Below are 21,487 nucleotides of genomic sequence, written 5' to 3' on the forward strand. Positions count from 1 at the left end.
CTGGACTCAACCCTCCTAGACCTGATTAAGCAGATGTTTCCTGGATTGGGATTGATTGCCAACCACCTGGGCCCTTCGCGGTCTCACATAACTCAGCTTCTCTTCGGATCAAAATTACTCCAGCAACCACTGGTATTCATACTTAATCACCCGTATGTAACCTGCCTTTTTGCCCTTCCCTTTTGGAAATTGCTTGAGCTTTAAAATCCCCCTCTGCTGAAGAGGAAGCTGAATGGCTCTCACTCCTCTGGCTGTAACCTTCTGCATTTTGCAAAGATTATTTGGCAAGTGCAGCCCAAAGACCATCTCCAAGAGCATGCAATCTATGGAAAATTCCAGTCAGGTTTTAGACCCAGTCATAGTACATTTTTCTGAGGATCAGTAATGATTTGCAGAGGATCAGTAATGATCTCTGTATGCCGGCTGACAAGGGCATGAGCTCTGCTCTTATTATGCCCTATTTGTCAGCTCCTTCCTGACACAGTTGACCATGGGACTTCTCCGGAACATTGAGATGTTTAGGTAAAATTTCAGGGGCTGCTTCTGCCTGCATCTGCTTATTTCTTAATCCACATTTCCAAGTTGAGACTATAAATAATTCAGCTGAGGATAGTTATTTCTCTCTCTCTCTCTCTCTCTCTCTCTCTCTCTCTCCTTCCCTCCCTCCCCTCTCTTGTGTTCTCTCTTCATTCTTCACCTCTTTCCCTTCTTTCTCTCTCTTCTTTCTCCTCATCATTCTCTCTCTCTGTCTCTTGTTCTCTCTGTCTCTTTCTGTCTCTGTCTGTCTCTGTCTCTATCTCCCTTGCTTTCTCAGTCTCTCTTGTTCTCTCTGTCTCTGTCCCTCTCTTTCTCTGTCTGTCTCTCTCTCTCTCTGTCTGTCTGTCTCTTTCTCCCCCTTCCTTTACTTTGATCCCTATGCCCTTTGGTTTACACACTTGACATTAGTCATAAGGCCCAGCATTACAATCGTATTTATTACTACATAGGTAACTGAACTCATTAGACTTTTTACTTTTCCACCTCTGATTGTTTAAAAGTGACTTGCCAGGACTGGGTTTTTCAAGATTTGTAAAGCTCAGGAGAGTATAGCCAATTTTGGAATTTTGCCTTTGGGAAACAGACACTGTTAATTGCTCTCCTTTTCTTAAGAGACAGGAAGGAGATTCATCTCAGTTCCCTTGGTACTCCTAAGTGCTTTAATAGCTCTGTATCTGTGTTGGATCTCAACAGTGGGCAGTGTTATGTTCTTCCTTTTCCAATGTGGGAAATAAGGTGTGTTTAGCCAGTGACCTGCCTGCCCACTCTCTTAACAATCTCATTTTAACCTAGTTTCCCTGAACTGCTGGATGCATACCCCAAGAGCAGTAGGAAGGGGTGGAGGCTATGTGAAACCCTTTAAGGAATGGTGCAAAGAACTGGTAAAAAATTATTAGATGATTTTAAGTAATAATGCATGTATAAATAATCCACTTTATTGCAACAAAAATAAAGTTCAAATCAAATCAAAATTAACAAAAGTGACACTGACAGTGAATTCTTTCCAAGAGGTTCTAGACACAGGACAGGGATTATTTAATGTGGTATATATGCAGGGGAGATCAAATTGGAGGAGTCCCAGTTTGTATGGAGTTGGGCTGAGCCTGCTAGATCTCACTGAAGACCTGCATTGGGGTATGTGCACATGAAGCTCTCCTGGCCCACTCCGGTGCGCTCTTCCCTGCCCTTCTGGAGTCCTTCATATCCTCACTCCAAGTTTTAATTCTCTCTTCACTTTGTTTCCACTCTTCTCCACCTCCCACTCCCTACCAACACAATGTCCTCAGGGATACTCAGATATAGACCCAGAGTAACTGAACTTTGGCGCTGAAGTTGCCTAGCTTTGTACAGCTGCTCTGATGAAAGGAAGCTTGAGTTATCTGAGTTGGCTGCTGGCACCTCAGGATCTTGGGGAAAAAAACCACACAGGACCTTTGTAACACACTAGTTGTGTGAGCATGGAAAAGCCATCAGTGGAGGGAATTTCATGCTGGGAGTTCCCTATATTGGTGAAATCATGGGCCTTGAGTTGTACTTTCACCCTAAAAAAGGGAGGAAAAAAATAGTTCGTCACTCAATCAGACAAGTACTTGTTAAGAGCCTACTATACGTCATATACTGGGTAAACAAAGGCAAAAATTGAAAGAAATAATTCCTGCCTTCAAGGTTCTTACATCCTAGAGGAGGAGGCAACACATGTATATATAAGTATGTATAAAAGTAAAGTGCAAGCAAGATACATATAATACAAATAAACACACACACACACACAGCTAGAATGCTGCTGGGCATGGAATCAGGAAAACCTGAGTTCAGATCCTGACTCAGACCCTTACTAGTCATGTGACCATGAGTAAGGCCCTTAACTTCTGCCTACCTCACAGGGTTGTTATGAAGACAAAATGAGGTAATGTTTATAAAATACTTAGCACAGTGTCTGGCAGGTAAGGAGCACTTAAGAAATACTTGTTCCCTCCCCCATTCCATGTATTTAAATCCAAAAAACACTAGACTAACTTTTCTTTCCACCCCTTATAACCAAATTTCCAGAACTGTCTGACTACGTTCCACAATTCATCCTGACTAATATGCAGATAGTTTGTGGTAAACCTTAGTGTTTAGATCTGGGAAGAGAGGGCCTCCACTCTGAAAATGTGTCATCATGTAAGCTGGATCTGTGCTTTCACATCACTCAATAGTTCTGCAAGGCGCCATTTTTCTTCATCTTCCTTTATTGGTATTGTTCTGTATTTGCATTGTGAAATCTTTTCCTTGCAAAGCCTAATATAATAATAATAATAATAAAAAGAACATACACCAAAGGGGGAGAAAAGCCCAGAAAATAAACTCTAATTTTCTTGACTATGCATTATTACATTTTTAAAATTGCTTCCTGAATCCCTCTGGAGTTTATCAAAATGAACAGCAATTAACTATTCCAAGCTGTTGCTACTAAAATGACTTTGTCACTATTGTCATTTCAGTTCCCATTGTTTTCTGAGCACTGACAAGGCCCTCCATTTGAATATTGCTGCCTTTCTCAGCTGAAAATGAGGGTATGGAGGAAAGCAGAATGGTGCTTAGTGAAGGTGTTATAAGGCAACAGAAATGTACTGTGGTCTAGAGAACCACGTTGTGAGTAAGTTCATTGTGTAGATGAAAATAGCAAAGAGCTATAAGGCACAGAGATGTTCTTTCTCTTCTGTATTGTGAAGTCTGAGATAGATTTGGGGGCTGTGTTACCAGAGGTCCATCCCAACAACAAAAAGCCAGGAGGTGGTCAAGTCTAATTTCCTACCTAATGCTTTGGGGAGATTCTTGGGCCATGTGACCCCAAAGGTCCCTTGCAAATTTTAAGTGCTGTTTCTAAAATCAAAGTTCCCAGGCACCACTGGTCATCACCAGTCTTCTTGACCCCTGTCTTGCCACTGGACCCTGATCACTCTGGAGGAGACAGTGAAGCTGATGACTTTGCAAAGCTCTGCCGTGCCCAAATCCAATTTACCCACAAGTCATCATGCTTGTGATGGCAATGGCCCTCTTCAAGAACAAAGGACAAACAAAAATAAATATAGCAAATATCTGAGGTGGCTCCCCAGTGCCCTTACAAACTGCCCCCATGAACTCAAGGAAAAAAATACAAATAAATAAACTCTTCTTAGTTTTAATGTTTTGGATTTTGTGACCTAAATGTATCCAAGAAGTTTCAGGTAGCATAAGTATAAATGACTGTCACAATATTACTGCCAATACTGCTACTGCTACTACTACAATTATTACTACTCTACTACCACTACTACTACTGCTGTTGCTGCTGCTTCTATAACTAATACTAGCAATATCCATAAAAATAATAACAATTAATATAACTTCACAAAATAAAGACTACCAATGGGTAAATGTCAATGGATTTGCCCAATGTAACCTCCAAAGGTAGCCAATAAAATAGCTAACATTCATGAATAGAATCAAAAAGTCTTCAATAAGGTACTCTCCTGTGCTCTGTTCAGGGGACATGCCCATTTATTCAGGCCAAATAAATGTAAAACATAACTAAAATGCCCCTGCTTGGGTGGTGTCCTTTCTCATGAGAAAGCAGTAAAATTCCTTTCTACTTGCTACCTTGAAAAAAGAGTCCTCAATAGGCAAAATTCACTTGAATCCAAAAGTAATATATGACAAAGAAACATTGATCAAATGATTGAGTCATGTGGATTTGTTTATAGATATGATGGGGTTTAGGATAGCAATACAATACTGCACCATTTCCACCAAAAATTATAAAGGTAATATCTAAGGAGCATAGATTTATGGCTCAGTGAAGATTATGCAAGGAAATGTTAGAAGTTATGCAACATACGAATGAAAGTTAATGAAAATTCCATCCACCTAGTGGATATCTAGAAAGATTTCATTGGGTAGCCAGAATGAAAACTAGAGATGTACCATTCTTCAAAAACCAACCAATGAAAAGTCCCCATATTATAAATTAAACCCAAAATATCCTTGGGTACTCAAAATATGTAAGAAATGCAGCATTATCAGAGAAAAAAATTGTTTTCCATAAACTCCCAGACATAACATTGACCTATGAAAATTTAAAAATAACATTTTAATAGATGTTACCTTGCTGAATATTCATACTTTTCAAACTACATGGAACAAAAGAATTTCAAAACAAAGCAGGAAAAAAGTCATGCATGACTAGAATGAGGTATATATTATCCCCAGTATCCTGTCTGCTACTGATGTTGATCTGAAAATGCTTTCAATATACCTAGAAAAGATGAACTTATATGCTAATATTTTTATTCAACTACAGAAAGTAGCATTTTATCCTCCTATACAATGGTCTGCAGAACATTAAACATAAAAGAATAAAAGCAAAATAGCAACTTGCCCCAGAATCATTTCTATTTGAACTCTGTTGGACAAGATGAGAAGAATGAGATACTAATAAAAATAAAAAAAAACTTTCTGACTTGGAGAAATGCATCCTGGGAGATGAAGTTCTATTGGCCAGAAGAGAATCTTTTAGCATGTCAGGACTTATGGACTGAATAGCAGTTATTGTCTTAAAGTAAAAAATGTCACCCTTTTCCCTGCTCTAGAGAGATGGAGAGGCTCTCTCAAGAGGGATATGTTCAAAAGGACATAAGATTGGGAAGACACAAAGCATGCAATTTGAGTGAGGAGCAGAGAGACAATGGGAGTATTTATTGCTGCTGCTTCCACCACTATCAAGATTTGGGGCCTAAAAATATGCAGACACTACAAGGGGAAAGATGAAAGAGACTGTGATAACTCAAGTTTGTCAGGAAGGATGATAGTAATATTTCTCGCTTCTCTCTCTCTCTCTCTCTCTCTCTCTCTCTCTCTCTCTCTCTCTCTCTCTCCCCTCCCCCCAACAGGGAGACTGAGTTCCCATTGCAGAGTTTTCCTAATATTTGAAATATATTTAAAGCTTCTATTTTAATTAGTTCCAATGTTACCTTAAAGATGTGATTGAAGATAAATGCCCTGGTTTGAGCATTTCATTTATTTGTGAAAGGGAGGAGGCTGAAAAAGATGGGGCATTATGCAGTGAGAATAAGAGCAAGCAAAAATCATAGAACCTGTCCCTGGATTGGGATCTTTTCTTTTAGAAATAAAAAAAATGAGCGGTTTCCTGTTTGGTGGGTGCCTGGGATCTCACATCACACTGCTTTCCAGATTGCTTCCCCATTCTCATGCATGTGAACAGAAATCTCCCAATGGGGATGGAATTAAGAGAGATAACAAGAAAGTGGGTCCTGACTTGTGGGAAGAAAAGAGGAATGGTTGGACAATGCTAGTGATAGGCACATTCCAAGGGTGGGAGCCAGAAGAAGGAGTGAGTAGCAGTAGCAATAGTCTAGTAGGCAATTTTTTTTTCTATACATATATCCACTCAAAGACATCTAGCTAATAATAACAATGACAACAATAATAACCCCAAGACAACTATAGAAAGATTAATATTTCTTCATCAAAAATGAGGGAGACTATTGATGGATATTGTAAGACTGAATGATAAATAGGTTAAACACTTATAGAAGTACTTCCTGAATAGATACCACCTCACCAAACAAATAGTAAAGATTAAAAATAAAGATACACCTTGGTACTTTTAAATGAAACTGTTATGAACTTACTACTAGATGAAGCCCATAAAATAGCCAAAATCCTGGATTAGAGCTAACAGAGCCTCTATGGGTGACCTGAGTCACAGAAACTCAAACAGTGCGTCAACAAAGAAGCATGAGACAAATGGCTGAGTCAGCAAATTTAGGAAATAAAGGTTTTAATGATGTCAATATGAGAATATGAGATCAGGCCATTGCTATCAGAAATTTCTACACAGACACACACTTAAGAGTCCAGGGTTATATATTAATGCAGATTCTGAAAGGAAATAGTAGATCCTGTGCAACTACCAAATACCTAGAGAGACATGTTAGAATACCTAGAGTTATATTCCAGAAGCTCTCTATCCTTCAAAAACTATCATATAGCATATTGCTATGTCACAAATTAAAAAAAAACATAGTTGAGAATTCAGCTAATTGACCTTTGAATAATTATTAAAGACAAAACTATGGTCCACAATTACTCAGATATGAATAACATTGACACATGATAATTTAAGAATATCATTTTAATAGGTGTTATTACCCCAAAAATCATAATCTCCAAACTAGGTACAACAACAGTACTTAAAATATATTAAATAGACCTAGAAGAACAAATCAAAACTATATGAGAACTAGGTGAAATATATATAATCTCCATTGTCCTGAATGACTTTCAGTGCATATACAGGAGATGAAGTTGCCCCTCAAAACTTTATAAAAGTTTTATAAATTGTGTAAAATTTAATTTTATCCAATTTTTAAAAATCTATTATTTTGTCAACTTTCACAGTATCTCACTGAACATTAAGTATGAAAGAAGAATAAGAAGATAGTGACTTGTTTCTGGAATTATTTCTCTCTGAATTCCATCCAACATAAAGAGAAATAGAAAAGGCTTAAAATTTGACAGGAGGATAATAGGCTGGGGTGCCTTTCATATAGTGTCTTTAGTGACTTCTCTCCACCCCACGCATCTCTCTGAACCAACAAGCACCCTCCACACACCTTTCTTTGTTTTACCATTATTCTTTCAGGAAAGCTATATGTCAGCAATTCATGGGATACCATTTTTTCCAAAATGGCAAAAACGTCTCAGAGAGATACTATTTATCTCCAGAAACATATGTTTCCACAAACTAGAAAAGGAGGCTTTTCATGACTAATACCATGTAAAAAAGTGAGGAACAATACATGCAGCAACCTCATATGTTCTTTATATAGCATTTGAAGATTGTTCCAAAGCTTTTACATATATTATTTTATTTGATCTTCTCAACATCCCTATGAGCTGTTTCATCATCAAATTTTATTGTTGTTGTTTTATAATTAGGGAAACTAAGTTCCATAGAGGTTGAGTTATTTGTATGTGAGAATACAGCTAGTATCAGAGGTGAGCATATCATATATAAAATGATTCCTTAGGTTAAGAAGTTGAAGAATTTAGCTTCAAACACACTGCTATCTATATCAGAGATACTTTAAGATATCTATGATCTCACCAAATTGGGTATTCCCTTCACCAGAGAAGACTATAAATCACCTACACCTTCAGATCATAGGATCATAGAATTCCAGATTTAGATCATCATGTCCAAAACCTGCAGTTTGTAGATGGACCTACTGAGGCACAAAGAGTTCAAATGACTTGTCCAGGATTGCATAACTAGTGTCTGATATGAGGTTTTGAGCTAGGTATCTCTTATTCCAATTTCAGTGCCCTGGACTACATGTTCTTTGTAGGTATTGCTGTCCAGAGGGTGCAGTCATGGGGCAAGAAGATGGCCAGGGTAGAATATGAAGTAAGAATGGGACTGTCTAGATATAGTAGACTATGTGAGTTTATGCTCATTAATTCATCAATCAAGACCATCCTAAATGGAGTTCTAAAACTCAGTGAGTTATCTTCTGGAATTATCCAGAGGATATAGGGGCAGGGTGGATTACAAGAGGATGGCTGAATAGAGTGATTTACCCAAGGTCATCCAGCTAACTAGGACTAGAAGCCAAATCTGACGTTTAGTATTTTTTCCACTGCCTTTTGATGTATCAAGAACACCAAGTATTTAAAACACAGCTTAATAAGTTGATATTAAAAGAATTAAAATTATCTATTTAAAAGGGCAAGGCTACAGGCTTTACTCCATCTAAATACTGTAATAATAAACAAATTGAGGAACCCAATTGGACCTACTATTATTCATACAGAATAATGACCAGACAATGCTTTATGTCCCCATTTTCCTCTTCAAGTAACCACTCTCCTCTTCTCTACAGGCACAAGCAGTACTGTAACTGACAACTTTTAACTATAAGAGGAAGATTCAGTTTACTTATGGACAACACAAAGGTAAGTATTCCTTTCTTTTTATTTTCCAGGTATTGGTCTTATTCCAGCATCCTTAGAAACTAGGGTAGATGCTGTCAATATCTGTAATAATTAGATGCATAGAAACATAATTTAAAAAGAGAAAAAAAAGAAAAACTGAAGGAAAATACAAGTCTCTTACATTTTAACCAGAGAACCAGTATTTTATGGGATTTGTAAGATGTTACACATCATAAGAGACACCTAAAGTAAGTTGGAGTCAAACTGCTGTCTTTCATCTATAGATAATTAAAATGACCCCATGTTTCAAGATGTAAGTCAAGGATTTTCAGGAGTACAGTAAGCTTTAATGGCTAACCTTCAGGAAATTTTCTTCACAACCTAAGAAAGGTACTGAAAAGAAGCTTATGGACCAAGAAGAGAATTTAATGGGCTCTTAACCCTTTTGAATTGAGGTACAAGATGTGGGATTAGGAAATGGAGCAACTATTTAAGTCTCTTCATTCTATTTTTCACGCAGCTCAAAAAGAGTCCAGCAAGGAAAACACAGTCTCTTGAAATTGTAAGTTCATCTTTATTCTTTTCGGTCTTGAACATTCCCATTTGAGTCTTATATGGGTGTCTCTTTGAAAACAAAAATGCTGATTGGCAGCCTCTGTTCATCTAGTATAGTGCAACCCCAAAAGGAAAAAAAAGGCTTTTAATATCATAATAGTATCAGAACATAACATTGAAGTAAAATAGCACTTTCTGCTGGGCTGAGAGCACTCCAGAATTAAAAAGCCAATTTTAAATTGGAAAAAGGTTAATTTGTTGACCCTGACTTTGTTTAATTGTTACTAATGTGTTTTATGATAATTAAACACGCCTTCTAAATAATTATGCAAGGAAGCTACTAAGCTTTTAAGACTCCTGCTAATCCAGCACCCTCTGGTTGCTTGTTTCTAGTTTGTTCATTTTAATGTACCAATTATCTGAATTATAACAAATAAAATTGAGGAGAATCTTACTTTTGAGACTCTGACTCACAAATATTTCAAATCAGAGAAAATGATTCTTGCCTTAGCTCAGCTTTTTGGTTTCTTGGGTAGGGTGGCACACTTGAGGGTTGTTGTGAATGAGGAGGCCCATTTCTAAAATTTCATCATTTCACAACATGAATACTCTAATGTGTGAGGAAATGTGCTGTTACCTGATAAACTTTACAGTGCAATGATAGTATGCAACAAATATCTACACTGATTTTTAGTGAGAGTGGATTAGATACCAAAAAAACCCCTCTTTTATTTCACATTTGTTTTATGGAAATGGTTCAGAGAAAGATAATTATAATAGAACATAGAAATAGAATTTAATGTGTATTTTTTTTCACTGAATCATTGACTTTCAGAGTTGGAAGGAACCTAATTGGTCACTTAGTTCAATCCATATCTGAAGAAGAATTTTGCCCTCCCACCCATAATGTACCCAACAAGTATACGTCCAATCTTTCTTTGAAGATCTCCAATTAGGAGCAAACTACCTCCTAAAGCAGTCCATTGTACTTTGGAGTCACTTTACATGTTAGGACATTTTTCCTCTGTCAAGCTTATGTTTACCCTTTTGCAGCTTCTGGCCATTACTCCTAATTTTTTCCCTGGGGTAAAAGTAGAACAAATCAACCAACTATATATTGTTCCCTGTCCCTTTCCCAAAAAAATTGAATGTAAGCTCAGTGAGAGGAGCATGGATTGTTTCATATTTATCTTGTTATCCCCAGAACTTGGTATGATGCCTGACATATAGTAACTATTTAATAAATCCATGTTGACTGATTGATTGGTTGGCTGACAGAATCAAAGGTGAAAAAAGTCCTTCAAATTCATCTAATATGGGGGCAGAGCCAAGATGGCCACTTGAAAACAGCATCTTACAGGAGCTCTCTCACATGTTCTGTCAGATACCTCTAAAAAAGTGAATCTGAGCAGATTTGACAGAGTTAGAAACCACTAGTGGACTGAGTGGGGCAAATTTCCAAGCCAGGAGAGTGTGCAAGGTCATTGCACACTATACCCACATGTGATACCTCAAAGAGGAATGTGAACTGGTCTTAAGCCCAAAAAGCATTCCCAGAAGAACTAAAGGAGGACTTTAAAAATTAAATTAGAGAGGTAAAAGAAAATATGGAAAATAAATCACTGATGATAACAAATCTTTAAAAAGTAAAATTGGCAAAATGGCTAAGATTCAGAATCTAATTAGAGAAAATGACACCCTGAAAGGTAAAATCAACCAACTGGAAAAGGAGACTCAGAAGTAAAATGAAGACAACAATTCATTAAAAATTAGAATTGAGCAAATGGAAGCTAATGCCTCTATGAGGCATCAAAAGTAGTCAAACAAAATGTAAAGAATGAAAAAATAGAAGAAAATATGAAATATCTGACTGGAAAAACAACTTATCTGGAAAATAGATCCAAGAGAGACAATCTAAGAATCATTGCTCTACCTGAAAGCCATGATGAAAAGAGAGCCTGGACAGTATCTTCCAAGAAATCAGCAAGGATATCTGCCCTGAGGTCCTAGAACGAGAGGGTAAAATAGTCATCCAAAGAATCCACCAATCACCCCTTGAAAGAGATCCCAAATTGAAAACTCCAAGAAATAGTATAGCCAAATTTCAGAATTATCAGGTCAAGGAGAAAATACTGCAAGCAGCCAAAAAGAAACAATTCAAATATCATGGAACTGCAGTGAGAATCACACAGGATCTTGCAGTTTCTACTTTAAAAGGCAGGAGAAATTGGAATATGATATCCTGAAAGGCAAAGGAGCTTGGACTACAACCGAGGATCAACTACCCAGCAAAATTGAGCATAATTTTTCAGTCAAGGAGATGGACATTCAATTAAATAAGGGAATTCCAGACCTTTCTAATGAAAAGGCCAGAGCTCAATGGAAAATTTGATCTTCAAATGCAAAACTCAAGAGAGATATAAAAAGGTAAACAGGGGGGAAAAACCCCACAAACCTTGTAAATTGATAAAGGCAAATTGTTTACATCCTTATATAGGATTATATTGTTTTATATATGTTATGTGTGTGTGTGTGTGTGTGTGTGTGTGTGTGTGAATCTTGAGAATAGTACAGTTATTATGGCAATTGAGAGGGATATACATAGACTATGGGTGTCAGTATAAAATAACCGATATAATGATAAAAAATAATGAAGAGATGTAAAGAGAGGGTTCTGGGAGAAGAGGTAAGGAGGTAGTAGAAAATAGTAAATTGCATCACATGAAGAGGCACAAAAACATATTATGGTAGAGGGAAAGATGGGAGGGAGAAGGGTAGTATATGAGCTTTACTCTCATTGGATTTGGTTCAAGAAGAGAATAACATACTCTGAAAAGTATAGAAATCAAACTTGTCCTACAGACAGTAGGAGGAGAAAGGGGAAAGAAAAGGGGAGGGGTGGTCAGGAGGGAGGGAAGAAGTAGCAAAGGGAAAATGGGAAAGATAAGGGAGGGGAATCAAGAGGGAGGGTAAATTAAGGAAGGCAATGGTCAAAAGCAAAACTCCTTTGAGGAGTGGAAGGGAGAAGGGAGAAATAAAAGCATGAATGGGGCAGGGGGTGGGGGGGGGTGGGAAACAGGATGGAGAAAAAGATACAGCTTGTAATCTTAACTATGAATGTGAATGGGGTGAGTTCTTCCATAAAATGGAGGCAGATAGCAGAATGGATTAAAAACCATAATCCTACAACATGTTGTTTACAAGAAACACATTTGAAACAGGGGGATACATACAAATGGAGGAAACAGGGTAAAACTAAAAGGCTGGAGTAGAATATATTGTGCTTCAGCTAAAGTAAAAAAAGCAGGAGTAGCAATCCTAATCTCAGACAAAGCAAAAGCAAAGATAGATCTAATTAAAAGAGATAAGGAAGGACACTATATCCTGTTAAAAGTCACCATAAACAATGAAGCAACATCATTATTTAACATGTATGCACCAAGTGGTATATAGCATGCAAATTCTTAGAGGAGAAGTTAAGGGAGTTACAGGAAGAAGTAGACAGCAAAACCATACTAGTAGGGGACCTCAGCCTCCCCCTCTCTGAACTTGATTAATCTAACCTCAAAATAAACAAAAGAGAAGTTAAGGAGGTGAATAGAGTTTTCTAAAAGGCAGATATGATAGACTTCTGGAAAAAAAACTGAATGGGGATAAAAAGGAATATACTTTTTTATCAGTGGTACATGGCACATACTCAAAAATTGACCATGTACTAGGGCATAAAAACCTCAAAATCCAGTGCAGAAAGGCAGAAATAGTCAATACATTTTTCTCAGATCATGATGCAATAAAAATTATTTGTAATAAAGGACCATGGAAAGATAAACTAAAAACTAATTGGAAACTAAATAGTCTAATCTTAAAGAATGAGTGGTCCAAAGAACAAATCATAGAAACAATAAATAACTTCATTCAAGAGAATGATAATAATGAGACAGCATGCCAAAACTTGTGGGATGCAGCAAGAGTTCTTAGGGAAAGTTTTATATCTCTAAATGCTTACAAGAATAAAATAGAGAAAAAGGAGATCAATGAAATGGGCATGCAACTAAAAAAGCTAGAAAAGGAACGAATTGAAAATCCCCAATTAGATACCGAATTAGAAATACTGAAAATCAAAGGAGAGATTAATAAAATTGAAATCAAGAAAACTATTGAACTAATAAATAAAACTAAGCTGGTTTTATGAAAAAAAAACAATAAAATTGATAAACCCTTGGTCAATTTGATTAAAAAAAGAAAGAACAAAACCAAATTACCAGTATCAAAAATGAAAAAGGTGAATTCACCTCCAATGAAGAGGAAATTAAAACAATAATTAGGAATTATTTTGCCCAATTGTATGCCCATAAATTTGACAACCTTAGGGAAATGGATGAATATTTACAAAAATACAAATTACCCAGGTTAACAGAAGAGAAAATAAATTACCTAAATAATCCCATCCAGAAAAAGAAATCGAGGACGCAATCAATGAAATCCCTAGGAAAAACTCTCCAGGGGTAGATGGTTTTACATGTGAATTCTATCAAACATTTAAAGAGAAATTAATTCCCATACTTTATAGACTATTTGAGAAAATAGGCAAAGAAGGAGTCCTACCAAAATCTTTTTATGACACAACTATGTTACTAATAACCAGGAAGAGTTAAAACAGAGAAAGAAAATTATAGACCAATTTCCCTAATGAATACTGATGCAAAAATTTTAAATAAAATATTAGCAAAGAGATTGCAGCAACTTATCAGGAGAATAATACACTACGAGCAGGTAGGATTTATTCCAGGAATGCAAGGCTGGTTCAATATTAGGAAAACTATCATCATAATTGATCATATCAATAACAAGACTAGAAGAAACCATATGATTGTCTCAATATATGCAGAAAAAGCTTTTGACAAAATACAACACCCATTCCTATTACAAACACTAGAAAGCATAGGAATAAATGGAGTCTTCCTTAAAATGATAAATAGCATCTACCTAAAACCATCAGCAAGCATTATATGTAATGGGGATAAACTAGATGCATTCCCAATAAGATCAGGCATGAAAGAAGGATGTCTATTATCACCCCTATTATTCAATTTGGTACTAGAAATGTTAGCTTTAGCATTAAGAGAAGAAAAAGAAATGGAAGGAAGTAGAATAGGCAAAGAAGACACTAAATTATCACTTTTTGCAGATGATATGATGATTTAATTAGAAAATCCTAGAGAATAAAATAAAAAACTACTTGAAATAATAAAAAAACTACAGTAAAGTTGCAGGATATAAAATAAACCCACATAAATCCTAGGCATTCCTATACATTACTAACAAAGCCCAACAGCAACAGATAGAAAGAGAAATTCCACTTATTCTGTACTTATACTTATACTTATACAAGTATAAGTATACTTATACTTGTACTTCCACTTATACTTTTATACTGTAGACAGTATAAAATATTTGGGAGTCTACCTGCCAAGACAACCCAGGGCCTATATGAACATAATTATGAAACACCTTTCACACAAATAAAGTCAGATCTAAATAAGTAGAGTAAGATCAGTTGCTCGTGGTTAGGCTGAGCTAATATAATAAAAATGTCAATTTTACCTAAATTAATTTACTTATTCAGTGCCATTCAATCTAACTACCAAAAAATTATTTTACAGAGCTGGACAAAATAATAACAAAATTTATCTGGAAGAGCAAGATTTCCAGAATATCTAGTGAATTAATGAAAAGAAATGCTGGGGAAGGCAGCCTAGCTATACCAAATATTAAATTGTAATATAAAGCAGCAGTCATCAAAACTACTAGAGTGGTGAATCAGTGAAATAGGTTAGGTATACAAGACACAGAAGTCAATGACTATAGCAATCTACTCTTTGATAAACCCAAAGAATCCAGCTTTTGGGATAAGAATTCACTTCCACAAAAACTCCTGGGAAAATTGGAAAATGGTATGGCAGAAACTGGACATAGACCAATTATCTTACACCATATATCAAAATAAAGTCAAAATGGGTTCATGATTTAGAAATAAAGGCTGATACTATAAGCAATTTGGGAGAGCATGGAATAGTTTGCCTATCAAATTTATGGGAAAGGGAAGAATTCATGACCAACAAGAGATAGAGAGCATTACAAAATGTCAAATGGATAATTTTGATTATATTAAATTGAAAAGTTTTTGTATAATCAAAGCCAATTCAAGAAAGATTAGGAAGGAAGTAGAAAACTGGGAGAAAGTCTTTACAACCAGTGTCTCTTATAAAGGCCTCATATCTAAAATACACAGGGAACTGAGCCAAATTTATTGGAATAAAAGCCATCCCCCACTTGAGAAATGGTCAAAGGACATGAACAGGTAGTTTTCAGAGGAAGAAATCAAAGATATTTATAGGCATATGAAAAAATGCTCTAAAGCACTATTGATTAGAGAAATGCAAATCAAAACAACTCTTAGGTACCACATCTCTCCTGTCAGATTGGCTAACATGGCAAAACAGGAAAATGAAAAATGCTGGAGAGGATGTGTGAAAATTGGAACATTAACACATTGTTGGTGGATTGTGGATGGATCCAGCTATTCTGGACAGCAATTTGGAACTATGCCCAAAGGACTATAAAAATATGTATCCTTTGACCTAGCAATAACATTCCTAGGGCTGTATTCCAAAGAGATCACACAAGTGGGAAAGGGACCTGTATGTGCAAAAATATTTATAGCAGCTCTTTTTGTGGTAGTAAAGAATTAGAAATCAAGGGGATGCCCATCAATTGGGGAATGGCTAAACAAGTTGTGGTATATGAATGTAATGGAATACTATTGTGCTATAAGAAATGGGGAAGATACGGACTTCATAATAACCTGGAAAGACTTACACAATATGATGCTGAGAGGAGCAGAACCTTTGTACACAACCACAGACATTGATTCTGTGATGATTAACTTTGATAGACTTGGCTCTTCTCAGCAATACAAGGTTGAAAGGTAACTCTAAAGGACTCATGATGATAAAAAGCTATCTACATCCAGAGAAAATACTATGGAGTCTGAGTGCAGATTGAGGCAAACTATTTGCTCTCTTTTTTTTCTCTTCTTTTTGGTTTTGTTTCTTCTCTCTGATGATTCGTTCCATTGGTCATAATTCTTCTTTACAACTTGGCTATTGTGTAAATAAGTTTAATTCTAAGGTACATATAGAATCTAGATCAGACTATGTGCTGTCTTGGGGTGGGGGGAAAAGGGAGGAGGGAAGGGAAGAAAATTTGAAACTCAAGAACAGGTAGAACTGAGTGTTGTAAACTGAATATAAAAAATCTAATTAAAAAAATAAAAGAGACAAAAAGTCATCTTATACAGCTTCCTAATTTTACAGATGTGAAAATGAGACTAAGAGAATTTAAATGAATTGCAGAAGCTCACACAACAGGTCTTCCGGGCTTTCCTGACCTCAAGTCTGGTCTTCCATCTACTAAGTCACATTGGTTCACGAGTTGCCATCTTCTGTGTGCTCTCTACCTTATCAGTGTCGATCCATAGCTGTGCTTCATAGAATTCAATACTCTACATCAGATATGGCCTAACCTCAGTAGAGTATAGCATGATGACTGCTCATAACAAGCTCATATCGTAGTAACAAACTCATATCAAGCTTGTGGCCAACTGAAACACCTAGGAGGCCACATCTGTGACTTCATATTTTTACACATTGATGTGCTACATGATTATTTCAATTTATTTAGATGCAACACCCTTTTCTAAGCCACATTCACACTTGAAATTTGAAGGTAAAGTTATCAGGAATCTCTATAAACTGACTCAAGGATCTGCCCAGGATTTCTGAGATTCCAGTCATATTATATCATCTTTTGATTAACTATCATTCTTTCTGTGCAGATTTTAAAATATCTATCTTCCTCCCTGAGGTCCATAATCAAGGAAAGCCATCTCCTTTAGGGTGACTCATTTGATGAACCCTGAAGTCCTCCAAATAAACAGACCCTTCCTTAGCTCAGATATATATTTTTTTTCAAGGTAAAGACAGAGGCTTTATTTGCAAGCCTCACAGGAGAATTGGGCATCGTCCACTCCAGAATGGTCTGGGGTGGGGAAGCAAGTTTCAGATATCTTCCCTTCATCTTCAACTCACCCTGTGTCTGCTCTCTCTCTTTTACATATATATATATATATATATATATATATATATATATATATATATATATATATATATATAAACACACACGCACACATATATATACACATACCTACACATACATACACACATAGATATATACATACATACATATACACATAGATATATACATACATATTCACTTATATACATATATATACATATACATATACATATATGTATACATATATATATATATATATATATATATATATATATATATATATATATATATATACATATATATATATATGCATATTCCCTTCAACTACCCTAATACTGAGGTCTCATGAATCATACACATCATCTTTCCATGTAGGAATGTAAACAAAACAGTTCAACTTTAGTAAGTCCCTTGCAATTTCCGTTTCTTGATTACCGTTTCATGCTTCTCTTGATTCTTGTGTTTGAAAGTCAAATTTTCTATTCAGTTCTGGTCTTTTCACTGAGAAAGCTTGAAAGTCCTCTATTTTATTGAAAGTCCCTATTTTGCCTTGGAACATGATACTCCGTTTTGCTGGGTAGGTGATTCTAGGTTTTAATCCTAGCTCCCTTGACCTCCGGAATATTGCATTCCAAGCCCTTCGATCTCTTAATGTAGAAGCTGCCAGATCTTGGGTTATTCTGATTGGGTTTCCACAATACTCAAATTGTTTCTTTCTGGCTGCTTGCAGTATTTTCTCCTTGATCTGGGAACTCTGGAATTTGGCGACAGTATTCCTAGGAGATTTCTTTTTGGGATCTATTTGAGGAGGTGATCGATGGATTCTTTCAATTTCTATTTTGCCCTGTGGCTCTAGAATATCAGGGCAGTTCTCCTTGATAATTTCTTGAAAGATGATATCTGGGCTCTTTTTTTGATCATGGCTTTCAGGTAGTCCAATAATTTTTAAATTATCTCTCCTGGATCTATTTTCCAGGTCAGTGGTTTTTCCAAGGAGATATTTCACATTGTCTTCCACTTTTTCATTCCTTTGGTTCTGTTTTGTAATATCTTGATTTCTCATCAAGTCATTAGCTTCCACTTGCTCCAATCTAATTTTTAAGGTAGTATTTTCTTCAGTGGTCTTTTGGACCTCCTTTTCCATTTGGCTAATTCTGCCTTTCAAGGCATTCTTCTCCTCATTGGCTTTTTGGAACTCTTTTGCCATTTGAGTTAGTCTGTTTTTTAAAGTGTTGTTTTCTTCAGTGTATTTTTCAGTATTTTTTGGGTCATCTTTAGCAAGTCATTGACTTGTTTTTCATGGTTTTCTCGCATCCTTCTCATTTCTCTTCCCAGTTTTTCCTCTACTTCTCTAACTTGCTTTTCCAAATCCTTTTTGAGTTCTTCTATGGCCTGGGGCCAGTTCATGTTTTTCTTGGAGGCTTTTGTTGTAGGCTCTATGACTTTGTTGTCTTCTTTAGGCTGTATGTTTTGGTCTTCTTTGTCACCAAAGAAAGAATCCAAAGTCTGAGACTGAATCTGGGTGTGCTTTCGCTGCCTGGTCCTATTCCCAACCAACTAACTTCACCCTTGAGTTTTTCAGTGGGGTATGACTGCTTGTAGACTAACGAGTTCTATGTTCCATGTTTGGGGGGGAGGTGCCAGCTCTGTCTCACCCGCACTACTCCTTCCCCAAGAACCCCCAGCCCGGGCAGGGCTTAGATCTTCAGCAGGCTGTGCACTCCTGCTTTGATCCGCCACTTAATTCCTCCCACCAGGCTGGCCTGGGGCCAGAAGCAGCAGCAACTCTAGCTGCCCCACCTCCACTGCCCCTGGGGCTGGAAGCCGAACTGCGAACTCCTTCCACTGCCGCAGCTTTTCCCACTAACCTTCTCCACAGTCCTTGGTGTTTGTGGGTGGAGGGGTCTGGTAACTGCCGCAGCTCACATATTCAGGGTGCTAGGGGCCCCATGCGCCCGACTCCAAGTTTGGTTGTTCCACGCCACTCAGTCTGGGCTCTGCTCCACTCCATTCCCAGCTCCCAGGTCCCAGCTCCATGTGGAATAGACCTTACCCAGAGACCATCCAGGCTGTCCTGGGCTGGAGCCCTGCTTCCCTCTGCTGTTCTGTGGGTTCTGCCATTCTAGAATTGGTTCAGAGCCATTTTTTATAGGTTTTTGGAGGGACTCGGTACGGAGCTCACTCTAGTCCCTGCTTACCCGCCGTCATCTTCTTAGCTCAGATAGTTAGCAATGTAGGGGATATCAAAATCCTGCCCATGTTTTGTACAACCAATTCAGATTCCACTTCGTCTTTGAAATATTTCCTTATTCCCCAAGCCAAAAGCATGCTCTCCCTCTTCTGAGCTATTGTAGCAATTTTGTCCATACTTCTCTGACTACATTTTCCGTTTCTACTTTGCATTGTAGTTCATCTTTTAAAAAATTATTTTTAATTTATAGAGTAAAACAAGCATTTCCAGAACACAGTATAGTGAAAAAGATGATGAAAAAAGATGAAACTGCAAATCTATTATATACAACTAACTATTCATTTTAAATATGTAATAATTATCATTTAAATTTCTTTTTTTTACTTTTTTTCTTCCTTTCCCCCCCCCATTCCCCCTAGAGATAGCTACCATTAGACACAAATGCCATTTACACATTTATGTAAAATTGTTTTATATATACTTCTATTTGTCAGTTCTTTCTCTATATACAGATAATATTTTTCTTCATGTGTTTTTTTAATTTTCCATTTGTGCATTTATAATAGTCAAAATCACTTAGTAGCTCAAAGTCATTCTTAAAACAATATTTCTGTTACTGTATATAATGTTCTCTTGGTTCAGCTCACTTTGTTCTTTACCATTTCATGCAAGTCTTTCCATGCCTTTCAAAGATCATTGAGATCATCATTTCTTATAGCATGGTTATATTCTGTTACAACCATACACTATAGCTTGTTCAGCCATTCCTCAATTGACGGGGATCCCTGCAATTTCCAGTTCTTTGACACCACAAAGAGAGCTTCTATAAACATTCCAGTCACATTCAAAGTTATAAATACTATTTGTGAATTTCCCTCTATCTTATTTTTACTCTATATTTGCTTTCTCAGTCTCTCTTTTTACCTATCACTGTTACCTTATCTTCTCTACCACCCTCCCACTCCCTATCCCACTCACCCCCCAAGAATTTCCCTACCTTCTCCCACCATACTCCCAATTCAAATCTGCACACTCCTCCAAAAATCCTTCTCTCATTCTCTTCCCCACCCTCCCAAATCCCAGTCTACAAAGTCTAGCCTTCCTAAAAGTCCCTCTCTCATTCTGTCTCTGAATATTCTCACTTTTCCCCATGTCCAGAAGACTTCTACTCCCTTCCAGATATACACACTGTTTCCTCTTTAACTCAGATAAGAGTAAGGTTGCAACATTATCAACCTTCTACCTCACCTGCTTCCTCTCTATAAGTTCTTCCTTTCATGCCCCATTTTATACTATAATTACTGCCTTTTACCTTTTCCTGCCCAATTTTGATTTTTAGAATCACCTTATCATATACATCTCAGACCCTACCTTTCTTTCAAACTACCTTAGTAATGATGAACATTTTAAGAATACTGATAGGATTTACAGACACACACACACACACACACACACACACGTGAACAGTTTGACCTTAATGAGTGCTTATAATTAGTCTTTAATGTTCTCTTTATATTTTTTTCTGGAACTTTTATATTGCATTTTCCATTTGCTTCTGGTCTTTTTGTTACAAATACCTGAAAGTCTTTTAGTTTGCCAAATGTCCATATTTTTTATTCAGGATTACACTCAATTTTGTTGGCTAAGTTATTCTTGTACATAAACCCAGCTCTTTTGCTCTTCAAAATATAATGTTCCAGGATCTACAGTCATTTAGAGTAGATACTACTAGGTCTTGTGACTTCTGACTGTACTCCAGCAGTATTAAATATTTTTGTTTGTTTGGTTGCTGTCACTTGCAATATTTTCTCCTTGATCTGGGAGTTTTGAAATTTGGCTATGTTGTTCTTATAAGTTTTCCTCCTGGGATCTCTTTCAGGTGATAAACAGTAGATTTTTTTCTGTTTCTACTTTACTTTCTTGTTCTAGAACTCCAGGACAATTTTCCATAATAATTTCTCTTAAAATTGTATCCAGATTCTTGTTTTGATCATAACTTTCAGGTAACCTTTTCAATTTTTGAATTGTCTCTCCTCGATATGTTCTCCATAACAGTTGTTAATAGACCATGTCCTATTCATCTTTCTGTGT

At 36.6% G+C, this 21,487-nt stretch overlaps 1 long non-coding RNA gene across 1 annotated transcript in view; it reads right to left on the reverse strand.

Moving 5' to 3' along the window:
* Window positions 1–1,507: 1,507 nt before the first annotated feature.
* Window positions 1,508–21,487, reverse strand: part of LOC118831760 — a 42,547-nt gene continuing 22,567 nt past the window's right edge. Inside the window, exon 4 of the long non-coding RNA XR_005009153.1 lies at window positions 1,508–2,078. This is a non-coding gene — a long non-coding RNA (uncharacterized LOC118831760). The remainder of the gene's footprint in view (window positions 2,079–21,487) is intronic.

Source organism: Trichosurus vulpecula, chromosome 9 (assembly GCF_011100635.1).
Source record: "Trichosurus vulpecula isolate mTriVul1 chromosome 9, mTriVul1.pri, whole genome shotgun sequence".
Lineage (NCBI taxonomy): Eukaryota > Metazoa > Chordata > Mammalia > Diprotodontia > Phalangeridae > Trichosurus > Trichosurus vulpecula.